This window comes from Monodelphis domestica, chromosome 7 (genome assembly GCF_027887165.1).
Source record: "Monodelphis domestica isolate mMonDom1 chromosome 7, mMonDom1.pri, whole genome shotgun sequence".
Classification (NCBI taxonomy): Eukaryota; Metazoa; Chordata; class Mammalia; order Didelphimorphia; family Didelphidae; genus Monodelphis; species Monodelphis domestica.
In genome coordinates, this window is record NC_077233.1 from 136757564 (window position 1) to 136778066 (window position 20503).

At 37.7% G+C, this 20503-nt stretch overlaps 1 protein-coding gene across 8 annotated transcripts in view; it reads right to left on the reverse strand.

The window, feature by feature from the left end:
• LOC100013411 (phospholipid-transporting ATPase ABCA3-like) overlaps window positions 1-20503 on the reverse strand; it is a 436423-nt gene that overhangs the window by 368143 nt on the left and 47777 nt on the right. The window contains exon 2 of one of the 8 annotated variants that reach the window (XM_056805571.1): window positions 1302-1436. The exons of the other annotated variants lie outside the window; for them this stretch is intronic. The gene's annotated coding sequence lies outside the window, so the exon portion shown is untranslated. The remainder of the gene's footprint in view (window positions 1-1301; window positions 1437-20503) is intronic. 8 annotated transcript variants of the gene reach the window in all.

The following is a 20503-nucleotide window of genomic DNA, read 5'->3' on the forward strand; positions in this document are numbered from 1 at the left end:
TTGGATGCAAACAGAATCAGGCCTAATAAGAGTAGCTCTCTTAAACTGTGATAAATGATATTTGTCATAAAGGCAAAAGGACCTTGAGTCTCAACAAAAGCCATAACAAGTCTAACAATTCAAACTAAGGCTATGCAAAAAACTCAGAGAAAAGGCATTATTGCGATGGCAATCTTAGTAACCCTAGGATTGTACCATCGGATATAAGGCTGGGTGCACTGGCCAAGAGCTATAAACATTTTTAGCTTTCAAACTGAAGCCGCTGAGACCTGCAAAATAACTTTTCTTCATCTGCCTATGACAAAACACTATGGCCAGCACACACAGCATATTCTGAGACACACTCTGAAAAAAGGCCCAAGTAAAAAATGAAATTTCAAAAGCTCCATTTCCAAGCAAATAGAATTGGAATTTAGCTTTTTAGCCTTACTCAATCCATACAAATCATACACTCACTTATCCTGCCTTCATTTGTTTAATTTAAATAAAAAAGGAGCATAGAAAATTTTGTCTAACTTTTGGTGAGGTAAACTAAGTCATTATACTAAGACTATAAATTATTACTAACCATTGTCTGTGTAAAAAGCTTACCCTAATCCCTTAATCTGCATCACTTCCTCTATAAAATACTAGCTAAGATCAATAAACCTTGCCTCTGATTGACCAGCTTCAATGGCCCGCTTGATACATGTCATCCTTCTCACCATGTCTCATTATCCTTACCCCTCCAGGACCCCTGAATGTTTGTCAGTCATCTGGCAACACATGAGCAAAAATTATACAAAATTGCAACAGTAAATGTTGAAGGAATTGTGAAAAAAGTAAGCGCACATATATTGTTGGTGTAGTTATGAAATGGTACAGCCATTTCAGAAAGCAATTTGCAGTCCTGCAAATAAAATGATAGAAATATCCACACCCTTTGAACCGGAGACTCTATTTCTGGGATTATATTCCAAGGAAATCCTAGATAGGAGGAAAGTTCCCATGTATTTTCAAATATTTATAGCAGCAATTTCTGTGATAACTAAGAGTTGGAAACAAAGTAGATGCCCATGGAGAATAGAAAAACAAGTAGCACATAAGTGTAATGTAATATCACTGAGCTATAAGAAATTATATGAGTGATTAATATAGAGAATCATGCTAAGATCTATATTAGTGCAGTAAGTTCAACCAAAAAAAAAACATATAAAGTGATTACAATAATATAAATGGAAAGAACTACACTAAAAAGAATAAAAAATAAATAAAATTATAAAGATCAAGCGGGATTCAAATGAAGAGATATGAGAAGATACCTCTATCCTATCTCTTCCTGGAGGTGGGAAGTCTAGAGGTACTACTTATTAAACATTTTCAGACTTTTTCAATGTTTAATCAGTTGTGATTTATTTGTTTTCTTCAAAAAGCACTTCTTGTCCTGTGAGATGGCTCTGTAGAAGGGGAAGAAGGAGAGATACTTGAGACAATTATGGAAATGTAAGAAATAAAAAATATTAATAAAAACTTATTTTTAGAAAAATTAATTCACTTTCTTTCCTCTCACTTTCATTGAAACTGTTAAAATAACATTGCTAAAAACATTATGCTAATAAGCATGGGAGCAAGCATACAGCCCTTCTTCACTCCACTGGTGACTGGGAAAGCATGAGAGCACTATCCATTATCCAAAACCCATGTAAGCATGCTATTATGGAACTGGGATGCAATACTGATGAACTTCTCTGGGCAACCAAATTTTGCCATGATCTTCAATAAACTCATGACTGACAATATCAAAGGATTTAGTCAGCTCAACAAATGTTACAGGCTTCTGTTCTGTTCTGTTCCTGGCATTTCTCCTAGAATTGTTGAACAGCAAATACTGTATTCAATATTCCTCACTGGCTACATATACTCCTAACTAACTTCTAACTGCTATGATAATAAAGCTCTTACAAGTTATAAGAATCATATATATAGTTTAACCTTACTGAATGTCTTGATTTCTCTTTCTTAGTTACCTTTTCATGCTTCTCTTGAGTCTTCTTTCTGAGAGGCAACTCTTCCCTTCAGCTCTGGTATTTTCATCAGGAATGTTTGAAAGCCCTCTATTTAATTAAATGCACATTATTTCCTCAGGGATTGTGCTCAGGTATATATTCAGGGTAAGTAATTTTTGGTTGAAGTCCTAGCTGCTTTTGTCTCTAGAATATCATGTTTCAATGGATTCTTTCAATCTCTATTTTACACTCTGGTTCTAGAATATCAGGGAAGTTTTTCTTAACAATTTCTTGAAAGATGATGTCTTTTAAACTCTCTTTTTGATCATGGTATTCAAGTAGCCCAATAATTCTTAGATGATCTCGCTGGGATTTATTTCTAGATTAGTTGTTTTTCCAATGAGATATTTCACATTTTCTTCTATTTTTTTTTCATTCTTTTGGCTTTCTTAATGTTTCAGGGAGTCATTATTAGCTTCCACTTGTCCATTCTAATTTTTAAGGAATGATTTTCTTCAGTGAGCTTTTATATCTCCTTTTCCATTTGACCAGTTCTACTTTTAAAAAGTTCTCTTCCTCAGTGAGTTTTTGTACTTCTTTTTATATATAGTCAATTCTGCCTTTTAACAAGTTCATGTCTTCAATGCATTTTTAAAAATCTTTTTCCATTTGGCCAATTTTGATTTTTAGAAAGCTCTTTTCTTCAGTGGATTTTTATGCCACTTTGACCAGTTGGCCTATTCTGTTTTTTAGGTACTAATTTCTTCATTATTTTCTTGTACCTCTTTAACCAAGCTACTAATGCTTTTTTCATTATTTTCCTGCATCACTCTCATTTCTCTTCCCAATTTTTCTTCTGTCTCTATTATTTGATTTTTTTAATCCTTTTTTAGCTCCTCCATGAATTCTTTTTGGGTTCAAGAACAATTCATATTTTTCTTGGAGTTGTCTTATTCTGAGTTTGTGTTTTGGTCTTATTTGCCACCAAAATAATTTTCTATGTTGTTACTTTTTTCCTTGTTTACTCATTTTACAGTATTTTTCTTTCCTTTTAATTTAAAAAAATTGTTAATTTGGGGGTTTGTACCTGTGGTAAAGGAAGTACTGTTCCAAACTTCAAGTTCTTTGAGCAGCTGTCTTCAAAGCTGGCACTGAGGAATCTATCTGCTTTTGGTTCTTCCAAAGTGGCATGATGTAAGGTGTAAGATTTAAATTTAGGTTTTGTCTCAATATGAGAGTTATAAAAGTGGTCACCATCTGTAAAATATTAGCCCCTAAATCAAAATGACTGTTAAAAGATTTTATTTACAACAAGGTAGAAAAAGTGAAACTGGGAAATGTAAGTCAGAGCCTTACACACTTCTCCGGTGAAGTCTGGCTCAGCCCCTGGCAGGAGCTTCCTGAAGTCCCACTCTCCACATGGATTTCCTGTTAATCCTTAGCCAGAAGTCATGGTACTGTCTTCAGCCAGAGTTCCACCAAAGCAGAATGACTCCAAGGAAAAGAAAGTAACTCCACTCACCCACGCAGAATCCAAGGAAAGAGTCCCTCCAAAAGCCAAGGCAGGAATGTCTCCAAGCCAGAAGAGAGTTGAATCCAGGAAGACATGATCATTTATAGTCTTTTTTCCATATCACTTTCTGTCTCCCCCCTCCCCCCCTTCATGGGAACCAATCACAGTTTCCAAATTTGCCTAGCACTGCACTGGTGGAAGGGTGAGGGAGGGGAGAGGCAGTGTCTGTAGGATCCACCTCTCATCCTCTGAGAGTGTAAACTCTTATCAGAAGGATTCACAAGTTTCTGACTGAGTTAAAAGGGTGGAGCTCTCTAAGTACTTGATTGAGTTAAGATAAAAAAAAAAATTCCTTTCAAAGGAAAGGTGTATTTAATATTCTCTTGGCCTGTGCTCTTCTTTGTGAGTGAACCCAAGTACTCTTTTCCCACTTGAAACTGTTACCAGGGTCCCCTGTACTCCTCTGGCTGTAAGCACTGGGGTGTGCTTGTTCCCCTCCTCACCCTGAGACCACAACACCCCAGGACTGCTACCTGGATCTATATATGGACAATGCAACAAGAGTCTTGCACCAAGAAACAGCAAAGGGACCTGAAATTTCCTTTTGAGAAGTTGTCCAATCCCTCCTTACCATCTGTGGCTGACAGCTCTGGAAGCCTTTGCTGCTGATTCAACTTCACCCAAGGTCTGTTGCCACAGTGGATCCTACCTTGACATGCTGCTTTGTGCTCTACTTCTACCCTTATGCACTGGATCTTTCCTCATGGCCTTCTAAGTCATTTTGAACTGAAAAATTATTTCACTCCATCTTTATGTGGATTATGTTGCTCCAAAATTCATTTTGAGTTATTATATAGTCGTTTTTTGGAGGAAAAATTGGTAGCAATTAGATGGGTCTGTCTACCTTTTGTGTCATCTTGGCTTTACCCAATCCAAAGCATTTTCCCCAATTAAACCATACTTATTCTCCTCTCTCTTCTGCATGCTTTTCACCTTTCAGAATCTGGAAAGAGCTAAAAAGAGAATTGTACTTTCCAATTCTTAACAACATTTAACCTATATTTTAAGCATTAGTAGCAACATTCTAATTTGATGGCATTTAAGGCCACCATAGAAAAACTTTGATCTAAATATATTTTAGAGACGCAAAATGGGCAAAACCCTGAAATTAAGTTCTCCCATTTTTATTACAATGTTTTCTCTAGTTTCATACAAGTTTCCTATTTAAAGCCAAACATCTTTCAAACCTTTCTTTAAATTTTGAAGTATCCAATTAAAATTTCTAATCAAGTTCTATTCATCTTTTGATTGTTCCAGACATTTCTCAGCCTCAAAATAAAAATAATCTACAAAACTTAATTTGGGGTTTCAATTTAACCTGAATTTATAATTTCTAGTACTCATGATCAATTTCCAATTAAAATTCTGGTTAGTTAGAAACAAATTACTTTTTAAAAAAGGGAGCAACTAGGAAACTCAAGCTATTTCTCTCTCCCTTCCACTCTTAGCTTACATTATGTATGCCATACTCTTACCCTCCCCTATTGCTTGGAGGGCAAGGAGGAGAAGAGAAATAACACCTTGCTTTACTCAGGGATTCACACACATAGAAACACACATAGCATGCTTAACACATACACACATACACACAACATATATCCTGGAAACTCTCCCCTTGAGGTGAAAAGGGGCCTGTCAGAATAAACTATATTAGAATACAATGATTCCCTGCTGGTACCAAGCTTCTGGGATCAATCAGCAATTTGGTGGGGTGGGAAACTTGAAATCTGAGAAGGGCCTCCAAAATGTGTTAACCTGAAAAAAAATAAAGCTACAAAGTAGTAATAATAGAGTCTTTAATGGAGGGGAGGATTGGGAAAAGAGGAAGGGTGTCCAAATACATTTGAAAGGCACAACCTTAAGAAGAGGTTATGTAAATTGTTTTACATAACCAAAAGTTTATAGATTGGGAGGCCTGGAAAGTAGAGGACTGGTACATGCCCTCAGACAATACTTGGCTATGGGAATGAAGTAGTCAGAAGACATTCTGCAGATACAGTTCACAGTGGAGAGGTGGGCATGGAGCATTAAGGATTGAATCTCAAGACATCTCATTGTCAATTGAATCAATTTTTTTGTTTCATTTTCTTTGTTTTTTATTCTATTTTCAGTTCTAATTTTTCTCCTCTATTCTCTCTTACTCATTAAAAAAAAAAACAAGAAAAATAAAAGCCATTACATATTGACATGCAAAAAAGTCATTACTTTCCAAAAAACTAACTAAAGACAGTTCTCACTTTACACAAATTTGCATTAGCCTTATACAAGGAATTCTGAAAGAAATCCACATTTTAAAAAAACTACCTATGCTAATTATTACACAGTGCTGCACTTTCTCTCTCTTTGTTCCTGCCCTTTGACTCTGTCAACATGGAATTTAGGAATCCCAAACTTGTTACCTAGTGAGATCTAATGAACCCCAATTTTAGATTTAGCTTGTAGATTGGAGACCCCAAAAGCTTGTCCTTGTTCCCTGTTCCCATGAGAATCTACCTTGAAGGGAAATGATGACCCTGGGTGAGATAAGCATTATGCTAAGGACATTCTTTGTTTTAGGTAGTGTCCCCTATTGTATTAAAACCTTTCTCTGGAAGGTCAGACCTGGGCCTGAACCATCCTTTAGTATCTATTGTAAGCAGCCCCCTTCTCTTGCACCCTAGCTTCTAGCTATGATTCTTTTCCCTAGCTTGATTGTATCTTGTCAGTGTAGTTTGAACACTCCCATTTTCCTTGTAGCCATAGTAATGTCAATCATCTTTCCCTGCCCCTGGATTTCCCAAAGGGTATATAGGTTCCCCAAATTCTTTTGTTCCTCTGAGTTGTTATCTAGCATTGTGGCGCTCCCTAGGGATAATGTCCCCAGAGTCCAGGGTTTGCACCCTGAAAAGGTTGTGGCGCCGACTCTGAATAAAGGGCCAAATTGGGCTTATCCCTATCCTGATTAAAGACTTGGTTTTTCTGACTATTTAATAGTTCTGTGTTATTTCCAAGTTAACAACTCTGATCCATAGACTTCCCTCACCTCACCCTCACCAAAGGGGAAAAAAAACATAACTGATATGCAGAAAGACTGGAAGAAAAGCAGCTGTATCAGAGGCTTGTCTGGAAACTTCTAGCACTGAGAGACTTTTGCCCCACTCCTCTCACCCACCTATGTGCCCAACATCTGCATGTCTTTCTTCCACTTGTACTCAATTGGTTATCATATAGTTTACCCCAGCTCACAAGTCATCCATTCTCTCTTGTCTGTGTCCATGTCCATGTCCAGGCCCCATATGTATGACTTCTCCCCCATATGTTCTTTCTCCTGTTTTTTTCCCTGGATTCTAGCCAGGCCTCCACATGGCTGGCCTCAGCCATGGTCTTCCACATGTTCCTCCTCCTGTCCACTTTTTGGACATGAAAAATGGAAGAATTTTTTTTGCTTTCCTTTTCTTTCCAAATTAGAGGGGGGAGGAGGAAAAAATAATTTCTGTTCAAGGAAAAATATAAAACTAAATATAAAAAGAATATTGTGAACTCAATGTCAAATTGAGGAAAACGATTATAGCAAAAGTATATATTTCACATTAAGTTCTTAACATCTAAAAGTCATAAAATTTATTCATATCAGTAAATTTCTTTTTTTTTTTAAAAAGGCATACCCACCTAAGATATAAAGCTAAATTCCTCCACTACTATGGCACATTAGTTCAAATTCACTTTTAAACAGCTGAGAAATTTAAGAAACCTAAAGAGAAGACCACCCCAAGTGGAGAGCAAGGTTTCAAAGAAATATAGGACTGGGCTTCTAGAGAGAAGTCTGCAATTATGCAGCCTCTTCAGGGAATTGAATGGTCTCTTTGAGATGTGTACAGAAGCAGCCATGGAGCAGAGGAATGGAGAAGAGTTCTTGGACCAAACTAGAAAATTTTCAGTAATTGAATCTGACAGCAGTATATCAGCAGCACAAAAAGGTTCCTGGTTCAAACAGAAAGGCCTGAAAGGAAACAAGAGTCACATCCACAACAAGGAGAAATAAACTAAAATTTGCACTTCACTGATACTGTGGTACAGGTTCAGGTAAACAGGGTTCCTGCATAAGAGAAAGGAAAGAACAATTCTAGGGGAGTACTCTTAATTCTCAAGGTCTGTTTGAGTATCTGTAGGAAGCAGAGACCCTTCTATCAGCCAACAAGCAGTAACGAATTACTTCCTCTCTTTCAAGCAAGGTACTAGGCTCTCAGATCCAAAAACAAAACAAAAAAAAAAGAACAGATACCTTATAGGAGGAGCTCAGGACAGTTCAAGCCCACTAAGGAAAGCAGCCATGATTACCTGAGATCATTGACAAAGTCCCAATCTCTCACACAAAGGTACTGCTAATCTTGGCCAACGGTCATCATTAAACCCTGAATCCCCCCCTCACTCTGAAGAGCAAAGAAGTCCTTGTAACATCATGACTGAAAGTACCAAACCTGCCTTTTTCTAATATCAGATTAGCAATCACAGTTTCTCAACTTACTTATGTCGGTAATAGCAATCCTGATAATGTGTTAAGTCATTTTCATAAACATTATCATGTAGGCAAGTAATAACCCCCAAGAATATTGTAATGCTTAGTATTTTACTCCCTATAAAACTCTCCCTTTTTTTCATAATAAATGAAGATCATAGCCCCTAGTCATGGTGTCATGATTCTTCCTCTCTGTCCTCAGACATGCTGGCCCCAATCTTTCCTGTCCTTCTTATCTCACTCTTTCTAGCCACTAGTCTCCATAGCAGGCTAGCTCTCATTCTCCTGGATTACAATGGCCCTCAGATCCAATCATCCAATCCAATCGTCAACATGATTCCCACACATGACTGCAAAACCTGGTGCCCAGAACAGGGTTCACCACCTGCTATACAGTACCTTACTTCAAGAGGCTCACATTCTATCGTGGGAGTCAAAGCTCCAGGCAAGATTATGGGAGTTTGCATTTTAGCCCAGAAGCAACAGAGAGACATTGAAACCAAGAAACAAATTTCTATAATCAGAGCAATTGGTCAAGCAAAGATATGAGCAGGAAGTAAATTACAAAATGTGATTATTTTCAGTCTAATGTGTGGTCATTCTATATCCCAAGTAATCAAGTGAATTGATAGTTGAAGTCCTTGAAACCTGAATGTGCTCAACAACTAAATATGCTCTACAATAGGCAACTCATTTAATATACACTGTTCTCTGTAGGCAATTGATAATTACTTACTTAAGGGCATCTGCACCCCACCCCAACTTTTTGTTTCAACTGGATGATCATTGATTTCTTGTAAATAAATTTGTATATGTTATCACCGAATTGAAATTTTATTTATTGCCTTCATATGATTTTACTTATCAACTGTTAACTAACATACTTTAAGTATGTGAGTTTTTGTTAATCAATGATTTGTATCAGCTGTCAAGGGCCCATAGAAAAAGCTGTGAAAATGCATGGAAAGTTCTTGCCACAGGCTGGGCATGGTAGGACCTCCAGCTTTAATTTACCACAATTAGAGTTTGTATCTTTGACTCAGAATTATGACACAGAAATTTCAATATTTCTTATGGAACCTGAAGTAGAGAAATCTATCTGCAAGAGTGTTGTTAAAGCCTGTATTAATCTGCATTGAGATCAGCTTTGCAAAAGAGTTTAAGCAGTGTGTAAGAGGGAATTTACAAGGCAAGCATGCAACACAAAGCTGAGGACAGAAGAGCTGTCAATCAAGAGGTAACAGAATGTTACCAGTAAAGACAGTTGGAGCCATCTCTACAAGCAACTTGGATCCAAAGAAGAAAATCTACCCATCCCTGATGTCAAAGGATGTTTCTTTTAATTCACACAAGCATCTGAGATCTGAAATGTTGGCACTGGGGGAAAGCTACTAAATGCAAAGAAGCTCAATGTTAATGTTGTTAATTCCTATTATATTACCTTTACTTTCTGCATTACTGTATCTACACTCTAATTTCTACAGTTTACAAGTTGAACAGGGAACTCAAGATCAGGATAGTGACATATTAGGCCAAAATACATTTCAACTAGACTGGTATTTTGCTTTTGTCTCTCTTCTACCTGCAGTAAAGACAAAAGGGAGATTAGCAACCCACCGATTCCCTGACAAAAACAAGGTAAGCAAAAAGGGAGATCAGAGGTTCACTAATTTGTCTATTGATCAGGAAGAGAAGGGCAAATCTAATCCAAATTGTCAAAGTTTCTTGCAGTATGGAGTACCTGGGACAAGTCAGGCCCACTGAGGAATGCTTTCCTGAGATTGCTGGCAAGGTCCCAATGTCTCACACAAAGGCACTGCTACTCTTGGCCAAAGGTCATCAAACCCTGAATCCTCCCTCACTCTGAAGAGCAAGGAAGTCTTTACAATATCATGACTGAAAGTACCAAACCTGCCTTTCCCCAAGTTACATAGAATAGATTAGCCATCACTCTTTCTCAACTTGCTTATGTCTGTAACAGCAAACTTGGAAACATTCTTGTGTACAGTCATTTCATAAACATTATCCTGTGGGAAAGTAACACTCCCCAAGAATGTTGTAATGCTTAGTGTTTTACTCTCTATAAAAGTCTTATCTCACTCTTTCTCCTTTAGCTTCTAATCTCCCTAGCAGTCTAGTTCTCATTCTTCATGGCTATAACAGCCCTCAGATCTAGCCATCTAGCTAGACACCCACCTGTGACGCCCTAGACAGGGACAGTAGCCAGAAACAACTGTGTTCTAATCTGATTCTCCTCAAGCAGCAGGGATTCACTGCCAGCATGACCACTTCTCTCATTAGATTCCTGGCCATGAGCAATTCTTTAGGGATGCAAAAGACACAAAACAAGCTTAAACAACCGAGAAGATGAAATGTGGAAAATGTTTCTCACAACAGGACAAGGAACCAATGGATCACAGACCCTCAAAGCAAAGCACCAAACTCCAGAGTTTATAATTTGCATTTTTATTTTATTTTTTATGTTACATTTTTAAAGGGACAACACAACATGTTGCTAGAAAAAAGGAAACAGTAACAGAATTAACTAAGCACAAAAATCAGGACAAAAAAATTATTTTGACTAAGTCTTAGAATAAATCACAAAGTAATATAGCGGAAGTGTTCTGCTCTCAAAAGAAAAACTGCTTTTTTATCCTCACCACCATATGACATTTAAAGTCCCAGTGCCCTAAATAAACCTGTTCTGTCCTCCATGATTGTGTCTTAAGTGCTTGTTTTGTGTACACACACACACACACACACACACATGGGGATTGAGTTAAAAATAAATCTGATTCTCCCTGCCTTGGATTCTCTGGTCCATGGCAAAGTAAGGTAAACCTCTTAAAACTTAAAGACTATACATAACTGATAAAAGATGAAAAAAAAGGATTTTTACTTGGGATTAATTTCAGAAGTTAATATACATGACTGTGGGAAAACTTCTGATTTGGAAATGTACTTATGGTATTGTGAAGTAATTCAAGGTTGAAAAGTATTTATCAAGTTCTATAAAACTTCAGATTAGTTTGATTCTATACAAAACTTAACACTGAAAGAATTATCTATTCTCACTAGGATTTGACATGAATAATGGCTACAGATTTGAATGTTTTGGCATTGTAATAAATGGATAATCTTGAGATACTTCTAGTTGTAATAAAGGAGATATTGGAGATAGATACTGGGGGTTACCTATAGTAAGAAAGGAGATACTTGGAGATAGAGAGATACTACTAAGATAGAGAAAACGTGAGGGTGCCTAGTTGTAATAGAGAGAGTAATACTAGGGGAATACTTAAGGATATCTGTCAATTTCCTAGATGGCTAATTGATTAATATTTTTTCTACCCTCCTCCTCCCTCAATATCTCCCTTCATCACCCTCTTCTGAAGACTTTAGCTTTGCCCCTCCCCCCTCCTTCCCTGAGTGGACTATGAAGTTTATGAGGAAAAACTCTTTTCTCTTCCTTTCTCAAGTAAGGGGGTTTATTGAGAACAATAGGACAAGGATGGAAGATGAGGTGAGAGGAATGGGATTATCCCTAGTCTATAATGAGGATTAGGAGGATCTGGGGAAATGTCAGTCCTGTCACAGTTGTGACACAATAGTCTGTCAGGGAGATGGGAGGACAACTGTTTAATCTTCCTTCTTTCTTCAAACTCAAGTCTCTGAGACACCAATATCTTCTTCACCACACTCAGCCACCAGTCAAAAGTTAATTCACAAATTTTTCTCTCAGCTCCAAAACCACACCAGTCCTTCAGACTAGTACAGAAGCTAACAGGGGTCCTGTTCAGAGCTTCTTCCCCTCCAGCCTGCTTGGCTCTCCAACTGACTTTCCTGGGAACATTCTATTTGGAATGTTCTTTTTTGATTGACAGCTGAAGTCCTTTACTTTGTTTTGCATGCTTGGATTGTCCATTTATCAAATATTTATCAAGTTCTATAAAACTTCAGATTAGTTTGATTCTATACAAAACTTAACAGTGAAAGAATTATCTATTCTCACTAGGATTTGACATGAATAATGGTTACAGATTTAAATGTTTTGGCATACCTAAAATATTTGAGTCAACTGAAAGCTGGGAATATAATGTTTTCTTTAATTATTATGGGTAAATAGCCAATCTGTTTAAAAAGGATTTTAGATATCCTTTTGGAGAAATCCTTTTGGAGGATCTCTGATGAGGATCGCTTGGGAAGAATCTCTTGAGAGAGGCTCTGGAGAGGGGAAGCTCTTGGAGGACAATCTCTAAGGAGGTCTCGCTGGAGCTCCTCTAAGGGGACTCTGTCCCTCTGGAGGCTCTGGAGAGAGGCCCTTTGGAACAGTCTCTGGCTGGAAGGCTCTCTGGTGAAGTCAGCTAGATGGACCTGGCCTGGTGTCACTAGAATCCTTGCTTAGGCAGACCTTGTGGTGACCAGTCCTGGGCCCGGCATTCCTGCAATAGCTGACCAAATAGGAAACTACCCTAACAGTTGTAGTCATGGAACCATCTACCTCACAGCATTGCTGTGGAGAAGGCGGTGAGAGTGCCTTGCACAGAGTAAGACTTAGAAAACATCCTCATGTGGTTTCCTATCCATAAGGACCAGGAAGAGAAAGGAAAGGAGGACGGTGCCAGCTCATTTTACAGATAGGGAAACTGAGGCAAGAAGAATTAGGTGGTTTACCCAGGGTCACACAGCTGGTGCTTGGGGCCAGATTTGAACTCGGGAAAATAAATCTGACTCCGGACTTGGCACTCTATCTACTGTATCACTTAACTGCTCCAGTTTAGACAAGAAAAGAAACTCTTAACTCAAGCATATTCTTCTACCAGTGGATGCTGATACCTTTTCTGCAACTTGCTTACAGTTTTAGAGAGCTGTTCGGAATACTAAGCGGTTAAATTACTTGCCCAGAGTCACATAGCTAATATATATCAGAGATGGAATTTCAATTCAAGTCTTCCTAACTCCAAGACCATCATGTTGCCTCTCTGCCTCACTGCTACCCATAAACCATGAAAAGGACCAAAGGAAGACATACTGGGTACTTCCTCTATGGAAGATTTCTGGAAAGACATGGATAAAACCTAAATAGGAAACATAAGATCACAGGATCATAGATCAAGAGATCAAAGGAGCTTCAGAAGCCATGGAATCCAACCTTCTCATTTTACAGATGAGGAAAATCGAGGCTGAGAAGGATCAAGTGACTTGTCCAACATCACACAGGAATTTATGAAAATAAACAGAGAGCCAAGGTGATGCCAGCCTGTAATTCCTGCCTTTGAAGAGTCTGGGTTTGTTGAATTCCTTGAACTCAGGAGTTCTATGCCAAAATGGAATGAACTGATTGAGTACCTAAGTTCGGCACTGAGCATGGAGGAGAGAATAAAAGGTGTATTTTTAAAACACCTAGTACAGTGCATGGAACATTAAGTGCTTAATCAATACTTGTACCCTCCACTCCCCCCCACCCCCCAAGATGGTTCTATGTTATGGAGTTGGGTTAGGGTTAGGGACTTCAAATATCACTTACTTCTAACTCCAATCTTCTGTAGATAAGGAAAGTGAGACATAGAAAAAATGGGAGTTTCCCCATGTCACATGGATAGTAAAATAGCAGAGCTGGGATTTATACTCACATCCATGAACTCTGTTGAGTAGGAAATTTAATCTCATTCCAGGGCACCACAGAACCTTTGAAAAGCAAGTGCTATCCTGGGGAATGTTCTAGGCTGGGCAATCACATCCCCTGTTTCTTTCTTCAAGAGTTGCATTGTATGTATGTGTGTATGCATTCAAGTGATTATCTACCTGTTTATCTCTCCATCTTTCTATTCATCTAACTATCCATTTATTTTATCTTATAACTTTTTAATTTTATCTTAAAACTGCCATCTAGCTAGCTAATTTTCCTTCCTTCCTTCCTTCCTTCCTTGATTCGTTCCTTCTTTCCTTCCTCGATTCCTTCTTTTCTTCCTTCCTTTCCTCCTTTGCTCATTCATTCGTTCATTAGTTTGTTCGTTCTCTCATTTGTTCATTTGTTCCTTCCTTTCTTCCTTTCCTCCCTCCCTCCCTTCCTTCCTTGAATTGAATCAAGAATGGTCAATCAACTGATAAACATGCATTAAGCACCTACTATGTATCAGATATGGGGCTAAGACCTGGGAATAAAAAGAGAGATGTGAAACATTCTGTGTAGGAGGTGGTATCTGAGCAATTTTAGAGGAGATGTAAGAGAAAAATATTGTATCCTAGAAAAGAGGAATCAGTCTATAAAGGCCTCAAGGCAGAGGCCATGGAATACTATGAATGGGGAACAACCACAGAGGAACAACCAGGAGAAGGCATAGTGAGAAATAATGTGAAATAATCATTATGCATTTTAGTAGTAGGAAATATTATTTCATATTCCCACCAAAAGGTTAGTGAGAAGTTTTTAATGCCAGACCAAAGATTTTATAGTTTCTTCTAGAGGCTACAGGAGATCATTAAAGATTTTTGAGTAGGGTTGACATGGTCAGATCTGTATTTTAGGAATATTAATTTGGCAGTTACACAGAGAATGAATTAGAGAAAGGAGAAACTGGAAGCAGAGAGACTAATTAGGAGGCTCTTGTAATAGTCCAGACAAGAGGTGATAAGGGACCTGACTTGAGGCTGAATGAGTAAAGAGGAGGGAGAAAAAGTGAAAGATATGCAGGTAGGATCTTCAAAAATGATATATGAGAGACTGGATACAGAGACTGAAGAAAAATCAAGGATGATTTCAAGGCTTAGAATGCAGATGATAAGGATGGTGGTGGAAGTTTGGAACCAGGAGAAACATAAGTCCTGTCTTGGGCGGGTCATGATGTTTCTAGACTATCCAAGTGGAAATACCCAGTTACCAGTTGGCAAGCTTTTTCAGGAGGTTAGGAAATAGATTAGGGCCTGATTTAAGGGTTTGGGGTTCTCCACAAGAGATGCTACTTAAATCCAAAAAAGCTAATGAAATCATTGAATGAAAAGAAGAAAACAATCCCAAGCCAGGTGCTTTCCTCCTTCATTTAATAAGAGACATCACTCCAGGTGGTGGAATTTCTGGGGTTTGGTGATTACTTAGTATAACAGTGAGGGGCAAGGGTGAGGGGAAAACCAACAGTTAGAACTGTGAATAGCACTTACTGGCCACCAGACAAGTTTTCCTGAAAGTCCAGGTAGTAAGACCACCCTTCTGTGTGGGGGATAGCTCCTCACAAAGGGAACATGTTATTATTAAGATATAGCAGTAGATGTATTGCCTGCCTTTTTTCTAAATTCATGTCTATGTATGTCCAGAAAGTTGAATAACAAACTAAAGAAACAATATTTGGAGTTCAGATTGAGGTGAGCATCCAACTTCCACTCTCTGAAGGCCTTTAGCTGTGGAATAATAAAATTGTCATAGCATTACTGCTGCTGACTCCATCCTGGGGCTTTCCTCCACACTCATGACTTCTACCCACTCCCAACCTTGCCTCCAAGACTATTATGATTTCTATGTTGTTACACTTTAATCTTGATCCTCAGTGTTAAAAACTGTAGGCAAAATTATATCCCTGCCCAACCTGTGCTTTCCACCTGGGATAATGAGTTTATCTCTTGAGGATTCTTAAGATGCTTTTCTCCATTCTTCCAGCAAATCATCTCCTTTCATGAATTTAAAAGAAACTACATAGGTTAACTGGAGACAACTACGTTGTTCAGTGGACGGAGTGCCAGGTCTGGAGTCAGGAAGACTCATTTTCCTGAGCTTAAATCTGTCCTCAAACACTTAGCTGTGTGTCCCTGGGCAAGTCATTTACATCTTTTTGCCTTGGATTCTTCATCTATAAAATGACCTGGCAAACTGCTCCATTATCTCTGCCAAGAAAAGCCCAAATGAGGTCACAAAGAGTGGTACATGTCTGAAAATGACTGATCAACAAATTTATCTGAACTAAACCTACACTTGCAAAAGACAACTGCATTAAAAAAAAAAAGAAGATAAATGGAATTATTTTTTAAAAAAAGGATTTTAGTTTGGGAAGTAAACCTCTGATAATAACTGTTCTAGCCACTTGAGTAAATATAAGTGTAAAATGCATAAGAATTAATATTAGTTTTGTGAAGAAATTGTAATATAATATGGAGAAAATCCTGTATGATCAAAAATTTGAGTCTTTAAATGAGAAATGTGAAGATGTTATTTAAATGTATGTAGTAGAAAGCAATAAGTGGCATTACAATGAATATTGGAGAAGGTGAAATTTTGAAGTTGTCAATTTGTAAATGTAAAATGACACAGGTTTGAATTTCAGAATTTCTAAACAGTTGGATTAGGATATATGAATTCTTATCAAACTCTATTCAGGATAATAATGATTTCATGGTTTAGGGATAAACTTATTCAAATGCAATATGTCAGAATGCAATTTTAGGTAAACACAAATGGTATATGAATTTTTACCATGAAGAAAATTGATTCTTAAAGTGAATGGGATAAAACAATATGTAAATATATGATATGTAAATTATATATGTGAATGTTGCAATTTATAAAGGAATTGATAATAGCATGGGACAGAATACCTTATAGAGGTGAAGTTAAGTGATGGCAAAAGCAATTCATAGAATGTAAAAGAGAATAAGCATATGAAAGACATAAATTAAGAATAAGACAAATTTGTTATATGAAAAATGTATGTAGCTATGTGGAGGTATTAAAAAATAGACAAAATTAAGGTGCCTAAAGCAGAGGTTTCAAAAGGAGTAAATGTTTTGAGATTAAATTTAAAAGCAAATAGAAGTCAGTGAGAGAATATTACATTGAAAGAGCAAGGTAACATTATTATAGTCATTATCTAAATAAAGTTATGTAGTTTTTTATTAGAATCCATTGAGAGAAATGTAATGTGAAGGTTTTTAAACATGCAAGTTCAGAAGGTAAATAAAAAGTTAAAAAGAGAAGGTGGTTAGTGAAGGATTTTTTATCTCATTCCTCATTAATATAAATAAACCAAGAGATAAAGACAAAATAAATTAGAAGACAGCTTTGACTAAGGAGTTTAAAAACTCTCTGCAAACCCATTAATTCTTTTCTGACACACAGGAAGAGAAAAAGTGCCTATAATTATTTTTTACTGGATTTTAAAGAACTAAAATAATTTTTTTACAGACTAACAGAGTAAAATGAGAAATAAAATAGGATTTTATAAAAAATGAAAGTAATGGATTATCTACTAGTGAATTGTTTAAATGCATTAGAGAAACATAACTTGAAGAGGTCAAAAATTGGAGATCAGACTCTTCCCCTCTCACCCTTCCCCCTGCTTTCCTCTACCCAGCCTCCTCCTGGGTCACACTGTGGCTCTAGCTCTACCTCCCACTTCCCCAACCCAACCCCACCCACCTCCACTGGCTCAAGCAGCTAAAACAGCTCTTATCAGAGGTTTACTTCCCAAACACTGGCAGAAAAGAGTAAGTTACTGATCACAAATCAAACTAATTATTTATTAGAATAAGAATTCCACTATTAGCTTTACTACATTGAAATCCACATAAATTGAGAAATAGTATACCCATGATTTAAGCAAGTAGGACTAAACTATTAATGATTCTTTTAGAGAAGTAAACCTATCTCATCACAAACTAATTTTATTAGAATTTAAGACAGGAAGACAGTTGTTTTTTTCTTTTGATTTTGTTTTTTAGTTTCCTCCTGCCTTGTGAAGTCACTTGTTTCTAATTATTGTATTCTGGTTTTTAAAGACTGAATTTCATCCCTGCATCCCTGGCTTTTTGGTCATCCTTTTCCTTCTGGTCTGATGTTCTTTGGAGGTCATCTTTCATCTTCTTTGCCTCATATTTCATCTCCTTTACCTCATTTTCAAACTGATTCATTTTGGCTTCCAAGACACCATTTCTCAAGTGCCTCTGTTTCCAGATGACTTATCTTGCTTTTTAAGTTCTTTTCACAGTTGTCTTCAGACTCTCTTAAGTGTGTTTTGAATTGTATTTTGAGTTCTTCCAAAGCCTGTGTCCAATTCCCTGGGATTTCTGTTTTATTGCTTGGTGTTTCCTCCTGCTCTGTTCTGTTTGCTCTTTGTTCATTGCCTGTATAGAAGCTGCTGATTGCAATTTCTTTTTTCTTTTTCTGTTGTTTACTCATATTTCCCCTCCCCCTCCTGCCCCCCATAGTTGCCTGTAGTCTTGCTCCTGTCATTATGTGCTAGATCTGTGAGTTGGGGCTTTTCTGTCACCTTCATCCTTGGAGCTTAGCAAGGCTCTTGGAGAAGTCTGTGTGAGAGGGGTGTTGGAGCTTGAGCTTCCCTGCCTGCTGAAGACTTGATAAGATTAAGCCCATCAAGGAGTTGAACTTGCAGTGCTGGATGTGCCCTGAGGCCAAATCCTCAGGAAAGGGGGGGGTGCAATACGGAGTGTCTCAGCTCCATTTGGGCTGCCTTTTTTAAGGTTCTCTTCCAACTACCTCTCCACTGCCTGTGTTCAAAGCCCTGAGCTTGGCACAGCTTTGCCCTCAAGGTACTCCCTCTAGACTAGTGCCCTTGCCCACCCAAAGATTCTAGCCACTGCTGGAGTCTCAGTACTGTAGGTGGGAGAGGGGTCCTGGGACCTTCCTTCTTCCTTCCCCTTAAACCAAAGTGTTCTCAAATTCAGGCCTTTTGGAGGCATACCTTTTAAGTTGAGTCCAGCAGGAGGGTTACTTAGCTCTGTCCTATTGTTAGATTTAGTTTTCAGTCCCCTAGGAGTATTTTGTTTTTAATTGGTGAGGAAGGGTTTTCAGAGGTCTGAACTTTCTCTGCCTCTATGCTGCCATATTGACTCCAGCCCTGAAGAGCCTTTACTGGTACTAGACCCAGCAAGAGGCTGTGTACCTAATACCTCAGGAAGACAGGTTTTTTTAATGATCATGGTAAGGTAAAAATAAATAAGGTACAAAAGAATATACAGAATTGACATTTACTATATAGAGAAGCTGAAGGAAAATATAGTTACTTGAAGCAGATCAGAATAAGTAAGCTAAAAACAGAAAGGTTGTTTGAGATTATGAATTTTATATGAATGAAATCTGAAATTTTTTTGTCATTTAAGAAAAAATGTTTATGGGAATCACATCACTAGGATGTTTTTTAAGTAATAAGGGAGATTAGATCCCCCAAAGACAACATCATATTCACACTCAATTTTTAATCTTTGATGAGAACAATATAAATGCTTCTAGGAGGCATTTTCATGCCTCAAAAAACAGTCAGGACTATGTTATATGGAAGGACACTTTAACCAATCAATGTCAAGACCCTGGCCCACTAAGAAGCAGAGGAGTCAATTGTATTTTTTCAGAGGCAGTTGAGAAATGCAGCCAGCAATAATACATCACAGATCAACAACCAAGAGGACAAAAGAAGCTGACCTGAGATCAAGTAAAAAGCCCCAGAACAATAGAACTTTATACATGGTACAGACTCAAGGACATAATATAACATTTTATATGGTATTTTTGACAATGGTTACTCTGTTAAGAATGCCAGGGACACAAGCAACTATGTATTGGGCTTACCAATCACCTTGGGTGAGATCTCTGACATTTTTACAATATTAAGATTGATAATTCTTTACTACTATAATTACAAGTTAATACATTGTATTATGTATTATATAACACATAAGCTTTAGCCACCAAGACCCCCTAGTTACTTAGTTGCACAAGAATATGTGCCAAAGTCTTATTTTAAGTTGTAGCCTAAGGCAAAGTGGGTCAGTTATCTAAGAACTGAAAATGGAATACAGTGTATGACTTATAAATTTTCTGTTAGAAGGTATGAGTAACTTTTGCTTCCATACTCCATTCTATAACAATTGAAGAGATATTAAGGGATTCTTGGAGCATAACACTCCAGTGACATTTCAATGAACATACAAGTTTACTTGCAGTATGTAGCATACCAGGCATGTTGGCATCTGGGGAGTATGATTGATATATTGATATTGTATTACCAGACACATGGTCAGACATTTTGATGTTCATTGTATGCAAAGACTCAATCCTAGGCACTAGCATAGGACAGGCAAATTCATGAGCTGGGCCTTGGCGGCCACGCTGCCTTGGCTCAGAGTACATTCATTTGCAAAGCACAGTTCAATTAGGGCACTAGGCTCAGAGTACTTTCATTTGCAAAGCATGGTAGGGCGTTGATAGCCATGCCTCAGCTTGGACTACACTCATTTGTAAAGCTTGGGTTGGATTAATCTCCACCTCTTTGATCCTGTCATTGTCAATTCAACCAAAGTTAAAACCTATGTCATGTAATTGATCCACATTCCTAAAATCTTCAATAAATACTGGGGAACTAGCGAGAAACTCTCTCTTACTAGCTCTCTTACTTTTACCCCTCCTTTCTCTCTCTCCCTTTCCCTCCTCTCCTCTTACCTCTCTTTTCT